This window comes from Halichoerus grypus, chromosome 5 (genome assembly GCF_964656455.1).
Source record: "Halichoerus grypus chromosome 5, mHalGry1.hap1.1, whole genome shotgun sequence".
NCBI classification, from domain to species: Eukaryota; Metazoa; Chordata; class Mammalia; order Carnivora; family Phocidae; genus Halichoerus; species Halichoerus grypus.
Genome location: NC_135716.1, coordinates 29,446,040 through 29,462,702, shown reverse-complemented (window position 1 = coordinate 29,462,702; position 16,663 = coordinate 29,446,040). Strand labels below are relative to the sequence as shown.

Below are 16,663 nucleotides of genomic sequence, written 5' to 3'. Positions count from 1 at the left end.
CACACATTTTGCTTATGGAGTAATAAAACCAATAGTAATTTAATCATGTTTTAAACAAGTCATTCTAGTTTTCATGTTTATGATATTTATAATACCATTAAGAGTGCCACTGAAAGAGTAAGCATACAATAAATGTAGAATTCATGCTTCAAATTAATATATGAATTAGCTTTTAATGTTTGAATATGTCTTGAGCATTTATTATGTGCTTGGCATTAAGCTAAATGCTTTATCTACATTATCTTGTTACCCCTCATTAATAATCCTAGGAACTTAAAAAGATTATGTCCATGTTATACATTTTGTATATTAGCATTTCCCAGTATGTTCCATAGATCATTAGTTCTAAAAAGTGTCTGGTAAAAAAAAAAAGGGCCCTGTGATCAAAATCTGTATCATTGTTCCTCTTAGAGATTTAAAATATACATTATAAAAGATATGAGAATTAACAATATCAACAGCCCGAAAAAGAAAACCATATGATGATCTTCTCAATAGCTATAGAAAAATAATCTGACAAAATGCAACATCCACTCATGATAAAAGCTCAAAAAACTAAGAAGAGAAGGTGACTCTTCAATCCGGTAAAGAAAAGTTACAAAAATCTACAGTTACCTATCATATTTAATGGTAAAGGATTGAATGCCTTCTCTCTAAGATCAGGAGGAAGGCAAGGATATTCCCTTTACTACTCTAAAATTGTCCTGGAGATTCCAGCCAGTGAAATGAAACAATAAAAAGAAATACAATTAATCCAGATCAGAAAGTAAGTAGTAAAACTTTTTTTATTCATAGATGACATTATCTCCAATATAGGAAATCCTAGTCTACAAAAAAGTCACTATTAAGTGAATGTAGTAAACTTGCAGATAAAATATCAGCAAAAATTGATGTATGAGATAATACTGTCTTAGAGAGAAAATTCAAGTGGTTTAGTATTGTTGGGATACAAAGAATTTGTGGAGATTTTAATTGGGGAAATACCAGATCTGTATTTTAAAAGGCAGTTCTAATTGCTCTGTGGAGGTGACTGGAGAGGTAAGACTAAAATTGAGAAACCAGTTAGGAGGCCCTTGTGACAGGAAATTGCTAGGGTATGAACTTGGTAGTGGTAATGGACATGGAAAAGAGAAGACATTTGACAGAAATATTTAGAGGGTAGGTTTGCTATTCTTTGAAGACTGAGTGAGTAGACATTGAGAGTAAGATTAAAGAAGGGATCCTTTCTCTGTCTTGTTAAGAACACAAGGAAGTGAAGTTCCAGAAAAGAATCCTCAAATTATTAGCACAAGACATAAAACAATATTTATATATGTTTATTCCCTACAATTCCCTACAGTATGCAACAGGCAGGAGATTCTGAAAACTTCCTGTTGGATGAATGACCAAATGAAAGAATTAGAATAGTAAAGAACTGAATGTTCATAATTTCAGATTCTGGGAATAGGCAGATGAATTTTTTAATAGAATTTCAAGAAACTGTAATTGTTTCCAAGGCCCAGAAAGTACAATTCTTCCCAAAGCTGTAAGAATCAAAACATATGAAAGACTTCATAAGATTAAAGGCTCAGTATCTTTATTTTTTAATACCTAAAGTATGTTATAAATTTGAAGATAGTTAATAAAAATTTAGCATTATTAAAGTTACATAAATGTACCATTTCTTTGAATCTTAAAAAATGTTTTTATTTGTATTTCTCTCAAAAAGAACAGCTGTATTTTAATAGATTTTTTCATCTGAAAAAGCATTTGCATGATTTGTATACATTTAATAAAAGTAATTCAGTAAATTTTCTACCTTACTGTTCATTGTCATCATTCTAAATCTTTTCCATTTTTTCCAAATGCTCATTCTTATATTTATCCCTCTCATTTTCAGTTGAAGACCCCACCTCCCACTTTACTAACGAAATAGGAGCCAGCCTGAATTCCCTCATTCTCCTTCTCTATACCTCTTAAATTACTGGAAGGAAATTTTCCTTCATGGAAAATGATTTCAATTGTTCTAGTGAAAGTGACTGACTTTTGGTATACTGGACAAAAATCTAAAAATGAACTGTCCTAATATTGTGATATACAAATTGAATATTGATTTGAAAGATGAGCTGGATTTGCAACTTGACTTTGACTTATTCATTTACAGATAAAGAAACTAAGGTCCAAAGAGGTTCAATAAATAGTCCATGATGGCCAAGCGATTTTTCGCATTAAAAGGTCCATTCTAGCTCTAAAAATCTATTATCCTATGATTAGGAAGAAAATCTATGAATAGGTTATGGGTAATAGAAAAATACAAAGTAAATTGGCTATGATTTATCAAAATAAAAGTAGACTTTGGTTATTTAAAATCTAGTTGTGAATAAGTTAAAACAAAGAAGAGTGTATCAGTATACATTAATTTATTTTTAAAATGTTCATTAAAATTATATTCCAGGAACTGGTCTAGGCTGTGGAGATAGAACAATGAACAAAACAACAATCCCTCTTTGTGGGGCTCACATCCTAGTGAAGGGTGGCAGAGAAAACAAAACTAAATAAGCAAACTGCACACCATATAAGATAGTGAGAAGTGCTACGGATTATCAGAGCAGAAAGGGGTATACTAAATGCCAAGAGTTGGGTGGAGGGAGAGTTACAGTATTCTAAATAGAGTCATCAAGGAAGCTTTCACTAAGGTGACACTGGAGCAAAGACCAGAAAGAGAAAGAACAAGTCATGCAATGACTTAGGCAGGGGAGGAGGTTCGGAGGGGTAGAGAGGGACCTGGTGAGAAGGCGGGAGGGTGCAGGGAAGGGATCTTTTAGGCAAAAAGAAAGTCGAGGGGAAAAGCTTTGAGGTGTACTATTTCTGGCATGTTTCATGAACAAGAGGCTAGAATAAGAAAGCCAATGGGGCTGGAGCAGAGGCAAGGAGGAGTTAATAGGTAAGAAGAATAGGAAGCTACTAAAGTAGCAGGTTGCTGTAAGGCCTTATATTAAGAGTAAGATAGAAGCTGTTGGAATTTTTTAGAGTAAAGAAATGATAGGATCTACAAGAAATGACAAGTGTTGGCGAGTATATGGAGAAAAAGGAACCTTCATGTAGTGTTGGTGGGAATGCAAACTGGTGCAGCCACTCTCGAAAACAGTATGGGGGGTTCCTCAAAAAGTTAAAAATAGAACTATTGCATGCCCCAGTAATTGCACTGCTGGATATTTACCCCCAAAATACAAAAACACTAATTCAAAGAGATACATGCAACCCTATGTTTATTGCATCATTATTTACAATAGCTAAATTATGGAAGCAGCCCAAGTGTCCTTCAATAGATGAATGGATAAAGAAGATATGGGGTGTGTGTGTGTGTGTGTGTGTGTGTGTGTATGTGTGTGTGTGTGTATTCAATGGAATATTATTCAGCCATAAAAAAGAATGAAATCTTGCCACTTGCAACAACATGGATGGAGCTAGAGAGTATAATGCTAAGTGAAATAAGTCAGAGAAAGACAGAGAAAGACAAACACCATATCATTTCACTCACATGTGGAATTTAAGAAACAAAACAAATGAACAAAGGAAAAATCCAGAGAGAAACAGAAGAAACCAAGAAACAGAATCTTAACTATAGAGAACAAACTGATGGTTACCAGAGGGGAGGGAGGTGAGGAAATGGGTGAAATAGGTGAAGGATATTAAAGAGTACACTTCTCATGATGGCACTGAGTAATGTACAGAATTGATGAATCACTATATTGTACACCTGAAACTAATACAACACTGTATGTTAACTATGCCAGATAATTAAAAAAAAGAAATGATAGGATCTAACTTACCTTTTAAAAGGCCTACTCTGGCTTTTATACTGACTATAAGAGAACAGGGGTTATGCAGGGACATAAGAAGGCAGTTGCAATAATCCAGGTGAGAGATGGACATGGTGTGAAGAGGTTAAATTCCGAATATATTTCAAAGGCAAAACCAAAAGTATTTGCTGACAGATTAGATGTGGGGTATGAGAGAAAGACAAGAAGATTTTTTGGTCTGAACACCAGAAAGGACAGAGTCGCCATTACTGAGGAAGGGGAAACTATTGGAGACACTGGTTTGGACAGAGATTGAAGAATGGAATACTAGGAGTTCAATTTTAACCATATTAAGTATGGAAATGCTTTTTAGATATCCAATTAAGGATGTCAAGTAGGCAGTTAGATATATGAATCTGAAGTCAGAGGAGAGATATAGGGGGGAGACACAAACTTAGAAGTCACCAGCAGATAGATGACATTTAAAGCTATGTATCTGGATGAGATTACAGAAATGTTCAGAGACTTAGCTTTGGGGCATTCTAATGTTGCTAGGTCAAGAGATATGGAGGATCTAATAAAGGAGTTTGAGAAGTGGCCACTAGGGTAGGAGGAAAACCAAGAGAGTGTCCTGGAAATCACTGTTTAAAATGTTGCCCTTAAGGCAAGTAAGATGAGGAAATAAAATGAACCAGTGTATTTAGAATAGTGAATGTCATTTGTGTTCCTGATAAGATATAGCTGGGGAAGGGACTGTATAAAAGTCTGATATGAAAATCCACAACATGTTTTATTGCTTATGATCCATGAGAAAGAGAAATAATGATAAAGCAGGAAAGGGAAGAATTACTGGAATGACAGCCTGAATTGAAAAAAAGGGCATGAAATCTAGTGAGCAAGTGCAGGGGTTGGTCTTAGAAAAAAGCATAAACTCACAAAGAGGAACAAGAGAGAAAGTCAGGATATATACTGTTAACAGAAAACAGCTTATGTTAATTTATTACTATTACTTTTCTTAGATTCATATTTTATCTTTGACTTATGAGTTCATTATTAAAAAAATAAATTAATACCTTTTATTTTTTCTACGTATTTTACTTTTATACATAATAATGGCTTTCTGGATTCTAGAATATCTCCTTTCAGTCCAAAGAACTTGCTTGAAGACCAAGCAATTCCAGCATCCTGCAAAACTATTCCAAATGGCAGCAATAATTCAGATTCATATGGGACATTCCAAGTCTCTTTACTATTTTTCTTAACCAAGAAAAAAGTAACCAGAAATCTAAGGGCATTCCATTAACAGGGATATGCCAAGATAATATTCTTTTTACTCTACATGATTTATGTCAAATATAATCTCCTTGTATATTAAATATCCTGGGACAAATAATATACAGGAAGTTTATATTTCAATATTCAGGGAGATAATATTTGACATTTGTTATATTTAGGTTAAATAAAATACAGTTGTCCTTTTTCCTATTATTAATAAATTGGAGCAAGTAAGGTTATATCAGTAAATTATTCAGACTTTTAAAATTTTTATTGATTTATCAATAAATAATAACCCAAATATTAATAACCTAATATACCAGAGCTACAACTTTCAGAAATTCAAGTTATCTTAAATATAAATGAGAAACTACATTATTTTTCAGATAGTGACTTCTAAGTTTGTATCTCCCACTTAGACCTTTCCAATTTACTGACTATATATGTATATGTGTATATACATAAATTTATGTACATATATACACAAGTAACTTATATACATATGTGTATATATGTGTGTGTATATACACATTTATATGTAAATATACATAAAGTCTATACATATACATTTGCCAGGAGAACGGCTTGCACACTAGCTGTGTTTGAACTTTTAGCCCTAGTAAATTTCATTTGGTAAAACAGAAAAACAAAGCTAATCACACATGTACTCCGATGATGCTACTGAATGCATGACTGACTATACAGCAGTTTTTATTCAAGAAGTATAAAACAATACCACCTTATCTGTCCGTAGAATTTAAACTAAAATAAACACCATCAGAAATAATGTGAACTACAACATTAAAATAATAAAATTACCAACATTTTTCTGTTTCTAAGAAATAATCTTTTGGATATTAGTGAAATTTCTAGGAAAGAATGCATGTTATCCTGGGACAATATGTGCCACTGACTGACTTTTTTTTTACACTAAAGCAGTGGGTTTGTTTTCTAGGGCCCACATAACAAAATGCCACAGACGAGGTGGCTTAAACAACAGAAATTTATTTTCTCACAATTCTAGAGGCTATAAGTCCAAGAGCAGGGTGTCTGCAGGGTTGTTTCTACTCAGCTCTCTCTCCTTGCCTTGTACGTTGTGATCTTGTTTGCACATGGTCTTCTGTGTCCTAACCTCCCATTCTTGTAAGGACACCAGTCATACTGGCTTAGAGTCCACCCTGACAAACCCATTTTAATTTAATTACCTCTTTAAAGGTCCTATCTCCAAATAAAGTCACATTCTGAGGTACTGGAGGTTGAGCTTCAAAGTATAAATTTGGGAGGGGGCACAATTCAGCCTATAATGAACACTACAGTTAGTTACAAGAAAAATGTATAACTTGGAGAAGGTCTTATGCTATTTTTTTTTTTCTGAAATCATAGTATCTTAATTAAAAGTTAGGTCCATCAAATTAATCCACTGAAATTTTTTTATTACAAAGATTAAAATGTTCATTCCTTAAACAGAATTATCACTCAGTGTTCCCTGAAAAACTGAAAATGGTAGAATGGGTTATACAGATTTCTTTATAATTTATAAGGCATTTTCATATATCTGTTATTGCTTGAGTCACACAACTCTGGGAAATTCAGAAAATATGGCTGGGTCTAAAACTTCCCTTATTCTTCATTCAGTGGTTATTTAACTATATTATGTGACATCTAGAAAAGAAAATAGCAGGTGAAAATTTATGTGCATGAGGATTTGGGAGACTCAAAAAGTCACCATCAGTTGTAAGGGTTTGTCTAGAAGAATGACTTAGGCCTAAGCCCACAGTTGCAGAATCCTTTTTCAAGGACCACAGAATGGTTACATCTATGATATGGCAGCAGAAGCAGGGTGAAATTAAGAAAGGACATGCTTATTTGGTAAACTGGACTAAGCTATTTTCCTAACTAATCTGATATTACTTAGCATATAGTTTATAACCAGACTTTCCTCAGACTCTGATAAAGTAATTTGGAAGCTTTGGCCCATGTTTAAAAGTTCAGATGACTTCTGGTGGTGAAGAGTAACTATGGTGAACTAAAAATCTGTATTGTATTTTTAAAATTGCAGTTTAAAGAGCAGAGCACACTGATAGGATCAGTGGCAAACACATGGTATTCTTCCTCTGGGGATATCTCTAGAGCTCCATCACTCAGCTTGATCATATTAAATGAATCATTGTTCCACTCATTGAGCCAGTGTGTTCACTGCCTAAAAACTCACAACTCTGCCAGATGTGGCTACCACTATTATGGTGTGCTTTTTCCTGTTGGCTAATATCGTGCTTTTTTATTAAGGAAAAGTATAGAACATTATCACTGAAATTTCCCTATGTAAATTGAGGAAAATTCTTCATGCTAGGTTTTGTTGTTGTTTTTGTTTTTTTTTTTTTTCATGTTGAAATCCCTAAAGTATTTTACCCTGGGGATAAACTCAGGATCTGGCAAGAGCAATGAGCAGAAACATCTTTTAGAAGGGAATCTAAATTTATACTACATGAAGTGAGGAGAAAACTTCTGATTAAATATGCCTCTATTTCCCCATTCTCCTGAAGTCCCAATAAAGTAAGTAAAGGAATAAAAAGAGAACAAAAAAGAATAACAAAAAATGAAGGGAGATAAAGATGATGAGCGATTTCAACGGAATTCTCTGGGAGATGGAAAGCAGCTGGAGAGTGGTGTTCAGTAAAGGAAGCTACTAACATGGGTGCCTACATGGGACGTTATCTGTAAAAAAACATGCTTTTTGCCTTTCTTTTTTTCCTTCTTTCTTTTTAGTCTAATTCGCCCTACAGAAACCTGGAAAGGTTTAGGACATTGAGGCACAATGAGGAAGTTGGTAATGAACTCAATACTAAAAACAAGGAAAATGGTTGAAAGTAGCTAGATCCTCAAACTCCCCCACACTCCTAAGCTAAGTAATTCCTTCCCTATTTTCTCACTAATTCTACCTTGGTGGATACAAATGTTTTAGCTTCTTGATAAATTACTATATCCAAGAGGCTTTGGACCAGGGACACTAATCAGTGTGAGGGATGGGATGGGAAATGGGCCTGAAGTCAAAAGGATTAAGTCCAAATTTTTGTACTGATTGGTGGGACTCTGGCCCCCTTCTCTACCCTGGTCCTGGAATACAGGTGTTGAGACATACACCCACGCAGGTGGGAGAGTAAGAGAATACTTCTCTGGAGAACCAAATGACCCCAAAGAAAAGACCTAATGAAAATGACACTGAGAGATCCTAATTAAAAAAAAAAAAAAAGCACCCTATTCATCACAAACACATAGTGCTTCCATACAGCATTCTAGTGTCTTATAATTAAATGTAAAACAGACAGCTAAGTATCACAAGACATTTGAGTAAAGTCTTCTACATGAAAGTTAGACATTAGAAAGATAAAGAGAAAATAAAATACCCAGAGAAAATAGAGACACTGAAAGGAGAACATACTTTAAGGAATATTCTCAGAGAGATAACAGATGATTATTGCTAGCTAAAACAAGAACATGCTATTAAAAAAGAACGGAGAACAAGGAAGACTTGGAAATGAAAAATAAGACAGGCAAAAACACCAATTTAATAGAAGATTTGGAAGATAATATTGAAGACATTTCCCAGATAGTATAACAGAAAGATCAAGGAGATGGGAAACAAGAGATGAAAAGCAAAGAACTTAGAGAATCCAACAAAAGATCCAACTTTCAAACAAGAAAATGAGGAAATGAAATCATCTGAAGAACTACACAAGAAAATTCCCCAGAACTGAAATGTGTAGAGAACAGTCCAGATTGGAACAGGGCATAGAAGAGAAATAAAAGCAGAGGAAGAAGAAATTGATAATTGAGCCCTCATAAAACAGTATTGAAAAAACTACAGTAAATTTAGACAAATGAATAATAAAAACTGGCACATGAAGACTTTAAGTAGTTACTAATTCCAGGAAAAAATGAACCGTTGCAGAGAAGGAAGGAAGAATTGCTCAAACCTACTTGATGGCATCTATGATGGCAAATGTATTTGGGTGTTTGATAAAGTAAACCCTATATAAAAAGGATGGGCAAAGCAGAAAAAAAGCATTGGCAGAGATAACACTGCTATACTGAGACAGCAGTAAACTATATTATTTAGAAATTTAGAAATAGCAGGGGAAACGTGTATTTAGAAGAATTCAATGTTAGGTTTGGGAGAGGAAGATTGGCATTATCATAATTCTTTTAGTGAAAATTTGCCTTAATAAAAACTGTGTACATACATTTGATGAAAATAAAAATCTAATTAATATAAGAAGGAATACCTAAGATTATAACAAAGGGTAAATGAGACTGGAAACAGTTGAGACATATTTTATTTATATGTAAACTTTAAATATTACAAAAGAACTTTTGAATGTAAAGCTGGACTCCATTTATAATAGTTTTTTTTTAGTATGATCATATAATATTTATCCTATTTTCACATTATGTTAATGCCTTGATTTATGAAATTTATGCCTTTGTTTGGCATCTTTACACTTACGTATGTACTAACTCTTTAAAAACAAAAACAGAAGTTCCAAACTGTCATACACATTCTACTAAGTTAATTAATAGTAACTCTTTAAGAATATATCTCTGCAAAACTTTGTTTTCAAGTAAGACTAGGCTTACTTCCTACTTTAGTCATTGGTTGTAAGGAATAGAGACTCACTCAAACTAGCTAATGATGGGAAATTCATTTAAAGGATAAAGCACTATTTAAAAAACTCAGGGACAGGGGCGCCTGGGTGGCTCAGTTGGTTAAGCGACTGCCTTCGGCTCAGGTCATGATCCTGGAGTCCCGGGATGGAGTCCCGCATCGGACTCCCTACTCAGCAGGGAGTCTGCTTCTCCCTCTGATCCTCCCCCCTCTCATGCTCTCTCTCTCTGTCTCATTCTCTCTCTCAAATAAATAAATAAAATCTTTAAAAAAAAAAAAGTTGGTTAAAAAACTCAGGGACAGGTTTTTTGAGAGACTGGAACAAGGAAACAAAATGCCATCAAGATCCAAGGCAGTTAATTTCATTCTCTCTATTCTCTCCCTCCAGGGCCAAAGGGACTCTCATTTCTTCATCTTTTTATGTGCCTGAATCAATATTTTCTTTCTCTGTGGGGATTTCTAGGGTTTCATTTATGCAAGCCCAAGCATGGTCACTCCAGGGTCAGCTTTATGTCCTCTCCCTAATGGTTCAAAGTTGTCAAGTAGAATTTCTAAATTCCAATTCCAAATGCTTGGAAGATGAATCTGATTAGCTCAGCTTGAGTCAAGTACCCACAATTGATCCAATCAGCTGGGGGCTGTGTTTGGGGGAGCTGTCATGTGACCTGATACTCACGGGCAGGGATTGTGGGAGGAGAGAGGAGACTGACAAACAAGCAAATTGACTAACACACTTGCTTTACCTTTTCAGCTAATGTGATAAGGACTCACAAGGTCTCTTTCCATTCCCAGCCCAGTTCCTCCAAACAAAATAGAAACTTCAAACATACTGGAGTGACTGACAGGTATCCCATATGAAGTGGCGAAATGTGGAAAGTATAAAGAAGAATGTATGTCTTTCCTCCTGTTCTTGAACTTTTTTCACATGCATGCATTAAAATTCTAAATCAGGGGAGTTATAGGAAACTTCTTAGTTTTATTTTTCAGAGCCATTCCCACAATTGACCAATATTTTAAGGCCAATATGATTCCCTGGTGATGTGAGTTGTTACTTGAAGATTTTCATTATGGCTGTTAATGGTATGAGAGTAGACCCTATGTCACAGGAAAAGTTTTCCAGAAGTTACTGTTTATGCTACTGTTGCTTTCCTTTTTATTAAAGGATTAAAAATTACATTTATATTTTCTTTTTTTTTTTTTTTTTTTTAAAGATTTTATTTATTTATTTGACAGAGAGAGAGACACAGCGAGAGAGAGAACACAAGCAGGGGGAGTGGGAGAGGGAGAAGCAGGCTTCCCACTGAGCAGGGAGCCCGATGCGGGGCTCGATCCCAGGACCCTGGGATCATGACCTGAGCCGAAGGCAGACGCTTAACGACTGAGCCACCCAGGCGCCCCTACATTTATATTTTCAACCATATGAAGCCAATTCTTGCATCCCCATCTATTTTATATCTATGTAGAGAAGTATTAAGGAATGGGGTTGGGATGAGTGATGGGCTGGAAGAAATACATTAGATTCTAACACACAAGGTATCTGAACTAGCATTATGTTAGCCCCCATTAAAATATCACATTTGTTCCTTTCTTGATAACTTTCATTTCCTCTTAAAGCTGAAAAAAATAAAATTATGTTAAATGACACTTATATCTTGGCTTTTTTCCTAAGGACATTAAGGAGAAATTTCAGAGAAGAAACAGAAGAAAAAAACTTTTTGTTAGCAGGGTTTATCAGTAGCGTTTTTTATGGGTTAAAGAGGTTTAGTTTTAGGTTATGTATGGGAAGAGATATGAGAACAGGTGTGATTATAATCTCATCGCATTCCACATCTTCATAGACAGGTTAGTTTAGAGTAGGCAGTTGTTTATTTTATAAACTTAAGAAACCATTTGGGCTTCCTGGATATCTGGCTGAAAATTCAAGACAACTGCCTGCCAATTTTACAATTTTAAAGTAGATGGATTCGTAAATGTGGATAAAAATGCAACAAATAGAAATTATCTTTGCTTCTTCCAAGATATTATTTCCAAATCTACATCAGGCTTCTATTTAACTATCACCAAGGAAATATTACACAGTTTGCTAGATCATCCTGTACTAAAGCTGAATGATGAATGGAAAAGAAAACAGAACTAGTCCATGAAATGATGACTTCATTACAGTGATTACTTTTAACCACTTAAAGTTTATTTTTATTCATGTGTCAGGTATTGTGCTATGCTTTCACAGCCATTTTCACATTTCATCTTCTTAATAGCCCTCTGAGGTAGGTATTATTATCTTCTGCCAAATGAGATCGTCAAGGATGTATGCCAGGTCATGTTATAAACAATTGGTAAAGTCAAAAATCAAGTCAAAATTTTAGGATTCCAAGGAATATTAACTGCAATTGAAAAAAACAATTTCTTTTTTAGCAGTAACGGTGAGAATGGCATGTCTGTATATTTGTGTCATGTATTTATTTAGATCACTATTTGTGTGCCTATAATTTCATTTGAGTGTCTATCCCTTAGTGACAATTTCTTCAGAAACAACAGTCTTCTCATAGGTTTGTCCACTGGTAATTCAAAGACGTATTTCAGAAGCTCAGCTATGTGAGTTTTTCAATAGAAAGAGTTTTTATACTTTGAGTAATATGTACCTTTCATCCCCTCAAATTAAAAAAAAATTATTTATCTTTTCTAACTAAAAAAAATTGTCTAAGTTAACTCATGTAATTGCTCTAAAGTGATTGTAATCTGAAACTGTAGAGAAGAACTCTCAGAATCAGACCAGTGTACTCTGGTTGAACTTTGGTTTTTCACTTAATTGTGCTTAGCATGCAGCTCAGGTTGATAATCTTGTTTGTGTTGACACTAAAGTACTTAGCGATATTATGCTGCCAATTATAACTGTTTTTTAAGTAATAAACCAAATTTAGCTCTGGTAGTTTAAAAATACTTAACTTTTATCATTAACACGTCTTAAAAAATGATATCATCAACATCATTTTGTTTTTCATTTCCTAGCATTTTTAGAATGGGAAAACTTTTGTTCAAGATAAATGGTTAAAGGTGTTGTTAGCTATTCACGAATTAAATGAAAACCTGCAAGACCAACTTACATTTTAAAAAATATATAGTGTAAGTGTGACCTCTTATGCCCTATACTCATACTGAATTGAGCTAGATTAATAATAATCATAAATACCATTTCTGCCTACTCAGTTGTTCCTTAAATTAATATATTAGGTGGTATCATAATTGGGACAACCATATATTAAAATAGATTACTTTTCACAAGTCAGATTATGCATGTTGTGTATTTCAAACCAGAGTTAAATGTATTACTCTTTTATTTTCAAAGAATTCTGATGAAGCAAAAAAGACAATGTAAAAAAAGCATAATTCATCTTGAGAGTTTACAATGTATAATTCATGAGATTTCTAATTTTTATTCCTGCATATGGAAATTGTTTGATCTATTTTATTGAGAGGCCAGAGTTTAGCTGTGAAATTTACTTGTGAAATTGTTTTATAATAAAAAATAACATGCTTTTACTTTCAGTATTCTATTTGGTGTCCTACTGTAAGAAAAAATGTACTAAAATCAGAATATTAAGGCCTCTTTTCTTTTTTTTCCTCAGGTCAGCAAGGAAGTTACAATACAAAGCAAAATAAAAATAAGAAGAAAGCAGATTTGTGAAAGCACAAGTCAGATTCAGAAATCTCTCCTTGCCTGAAGCATTACAACAGACACAGCATGAAGGCGGAATCTTTAAGGGAGTCTCCTGTGTCATCACGGGTCTAGATTACATCATAACTGATTTCATCTTTTCCATCTCCTAATTTTAATGTCTCTGCTTTCCCAAAGGCTGCTGTAATTTATCCCATGGGTTCTCAAAATAAGTGACATTTAAAATAGAAACATGGCTTCTGTGTTTTCGTTATTGTTTTTGCCATTTGTCGATACCACACCTATTTGCAGAGATAAGTACTTTCTGTTCCAGTCCTAATGAAAATGCTCTTTACATATCCACTGTTTTGTCAAGAATTTTTGTGATTTGTAAAATTAAACACTAATAATACACGTGTGGTGCTTTAGTGTAAAACTTAATCAAAATGAATTTTGTTGAATTTATGAGACAAGAGCTATATTCAACATAAATTTGCCAGAAATGTTTTGCGTCATGCGATACTTCAACTATAATTTTATTTTTCTTCTTAGATCAGACTGGAGCAACCCTTCCCCATACATGTTTTAAAGACAAACAAAATTACAGTAGTTCTTACTTTCTAATATGTTTACTCCTTCAGGGATTTACTGGGGAAGAGTAAAAAATTTTGAAGAGGATAGTAAGTCCCAGCTGTGAATCATGTGCCAAGATGTTCGGTGACTTTTTTTTTTCCTTTAAGGACACAGATAATAAGAATAAGAAATCAGGAGTTAGCTTTTTGGGAATGTTTCTTTAAAAAAAAAATCTAGAATTTCCCACTTTGGAAATAGGTATAGAGTTACCATTTCAAATTATCTATCTGAGAGTAGGAAGGGATTTAAGAAGTTTTCAGCAGTTCTCAAATGTGTCTGCCATGTGGTGCCAATTCAGGTAGAAGCTGTCACTGGTCTCTGGTAAAGAAGTTAAATTTACTCCTTTTCAGGGACTGTTCTTATTGAATCCTATAACTCCTTTGGTGTTAAAATAGCAATTTTAAGATGAAACTATGTGAAGCTAAGTTGTAGTGATTGCTTTTAACGTCCTCACTTAGCAAAATAAAAAGTTGGCAACTTAAATTGACTCCTTTACCTTTTTCCTAGAAATTTTACTGGTTTATAAAACCCCAAATCAGTGAGCATTGATGTAATGGAGCTTCTGCCTTTCCACAAATAATTATTGAGTCTCTGGGGACAAATCAACATCAACACAGATGTTGAATGGAGCTTAGAGTCTAGTGATAGACACAAATGATGATATATAATGATTATAACACAGTGGGATAAGTGCTTTTAGGCAGAGGGAATACTGGAGCATATGAGCAGGGTACCTAACCCTGATTGGGGGAAGTCAGGCAAAGATCTCTCTAGAAAAGAGATACAACTATATTGGCTTTGTGAGGAAAGTACCTTTTCAAGGTATCTAGGTACTTGGAAAATCAAACCAAAGTGTTACTTTATCATCATGGAATCAGAGCAAAGAGCTATTAATTAGAACCTGTTGAGCTTTGATGAAATAATCACGTCCCAGCCAATATAATAGTTCTTTAGCGGGCAGACATTAAATTTCTCTAGAGACGGGGCAGTGGGATAACATTTTTAGGTTAAGAAGTGATATTCTCTTTCTCTGCCCATCTCTCTGAGAATGAAACTTGCCTCACCCTCCTCCAGATCCTGAAGTACTGTCTCAGGGAGAGAGTGTGAGGGGAGAAAACTAGGAAGTCAGGAACCTCATCCCTCTGGCTTTGGTTTTCAAAACTCATCAGAGAGGATATACATAGCTGCCTCTGGAAAAATCACAAGACAATGCTTGGGGAATGAAGCACTGAGGCTGCAGGGGTACTTCCCTTGAGACTGAAATATTGCTCTCATAGGGTTGGCGAATGGAGGCAGGAGTGGTAAGGAAGATGAGCCTCAAGAGGAGCCAACAAAATTCAAGTTTAGAGGTTCCCAGAGAGAGAAGCCTTATTTTCTAGTCAGGGTGTCAAGGAGGTGAGAGCACTAAGAACAAATAAAAGATTGGAACAAACAAAAGATTGGAACCTCAAATTCCCATGTGATCCAAAAGTAGTTAGGAGACCCACAGGACCTGGACGCATTTGTGGAGAGAAAGAAGGGCTGTAGTGCTAACTGGAAGACTAGGTGGGCTTCTCAATGTCTTGAGACTACATAAGCATGACTGATATATAACTGGTATGGCTGTACTAGTTGATAAGTTATCAAAGTACTTCACATTCGCTGATAAATAGGCATTTACCCAGAATCACCTACCCTCCCCAAACTAATGAATAATGCCTGGGATAGTAGAGGAGACTCCAGGATGCTGTGTAAGCAATAAGCCAGTGTCTGCCTCCTTTCTGATTTTTTTGGTATATTACTTATCTATTGTTGTATAAAACTGGCAGCTTAAAGCAATAATAAACATTTGTTATCTCACACAGTTTCTGAGAGTCAGGAATTTGGGAACAGCTTAGCTGAGCTGTTCTGGCTAAACGTATCTCATGAGTTTGCAGTCAAAATGTCAGCTGGGTCTGAAGTCTTGTCTGGGGATGGAGGAACAATCTAAGATGTATCACTCACATGGCTTGCAAGTTGCAGGACACCTCAGTTCCTCACTACCTGGATCTCTCTGTAAAGCTGCATGATTGTCTTCATGACATGGGAGCTTTCTTCCCCAGAATGAGTGATCTAAGAGAGAGCAAGGCAGAAGACACAATATCTTTTATGACAGCCTCAAAAGTTGCACTTCATCATTTCTGAAATATCTTATTGATAACACAGGTCACCCATATTCAATGTGGGAGAGACCATACAGGGTGTGTTAACTAGAAGGTGAGAATCATAAAGGCTACTAACACAGTCAGGGACTTTGCCCTATGGTTTGTTCAATATTCTAAACATCACTTTCACATAAGTTAGGGTAGCCTTGAAAAAGGAGAAGGCAGCAAGGTGGGGACAAATTCCAATCTGAGATTAAATTTTTGTCTTCCTCCAAGAAGGTACCTCAAATAGAAATTGAGTTTTATAAAAATGCAAATTTTGTTCTTGCGCACCTGAATTTGTGCATTGAGATTCATAGCTTCTGTGTCCCATATAACTGTTCCCTGAAAATAACTGCCAAAGTTTTGTTCACCAATACTCTTTTTGTTGCAAGTTTCTTTCTTTAAAAGGTACAATCCTTCAATAACTTTGTTATTCATTTGAGTCTGGGGAGCACTCTGCCTTCTCCCATTAGGTACTGCTTTCATTATT

The 16,663-nt window shown here is 34.9% G+C and overlaps 1 long non-coding RNA gene across 4 annotated transcripts in view; it reads right to left on the bottom strand.

Annotated features, from left to right (window-relative positions):
• LOC118532429 (uncharacterized) overlaps positions 1-16,663 on the bottom strand; it is a 145,675-nt gene that overhangs the window by 119,749 nt on the left and 9,263 nt on the right. For all 4 annotated transcript variants that reach the window (XR_013447740.1, XR_013447741.1, XR_013447739.1 and 1 more), the window contains exon 2: positions 15,992-16,099. This is a non-coding gene — a long non-coding RNA (uncharacterized LOC118532429). The remainder of the gene's footprint in view (positions 1-15,991; positions 16,100-16,663) is intronic.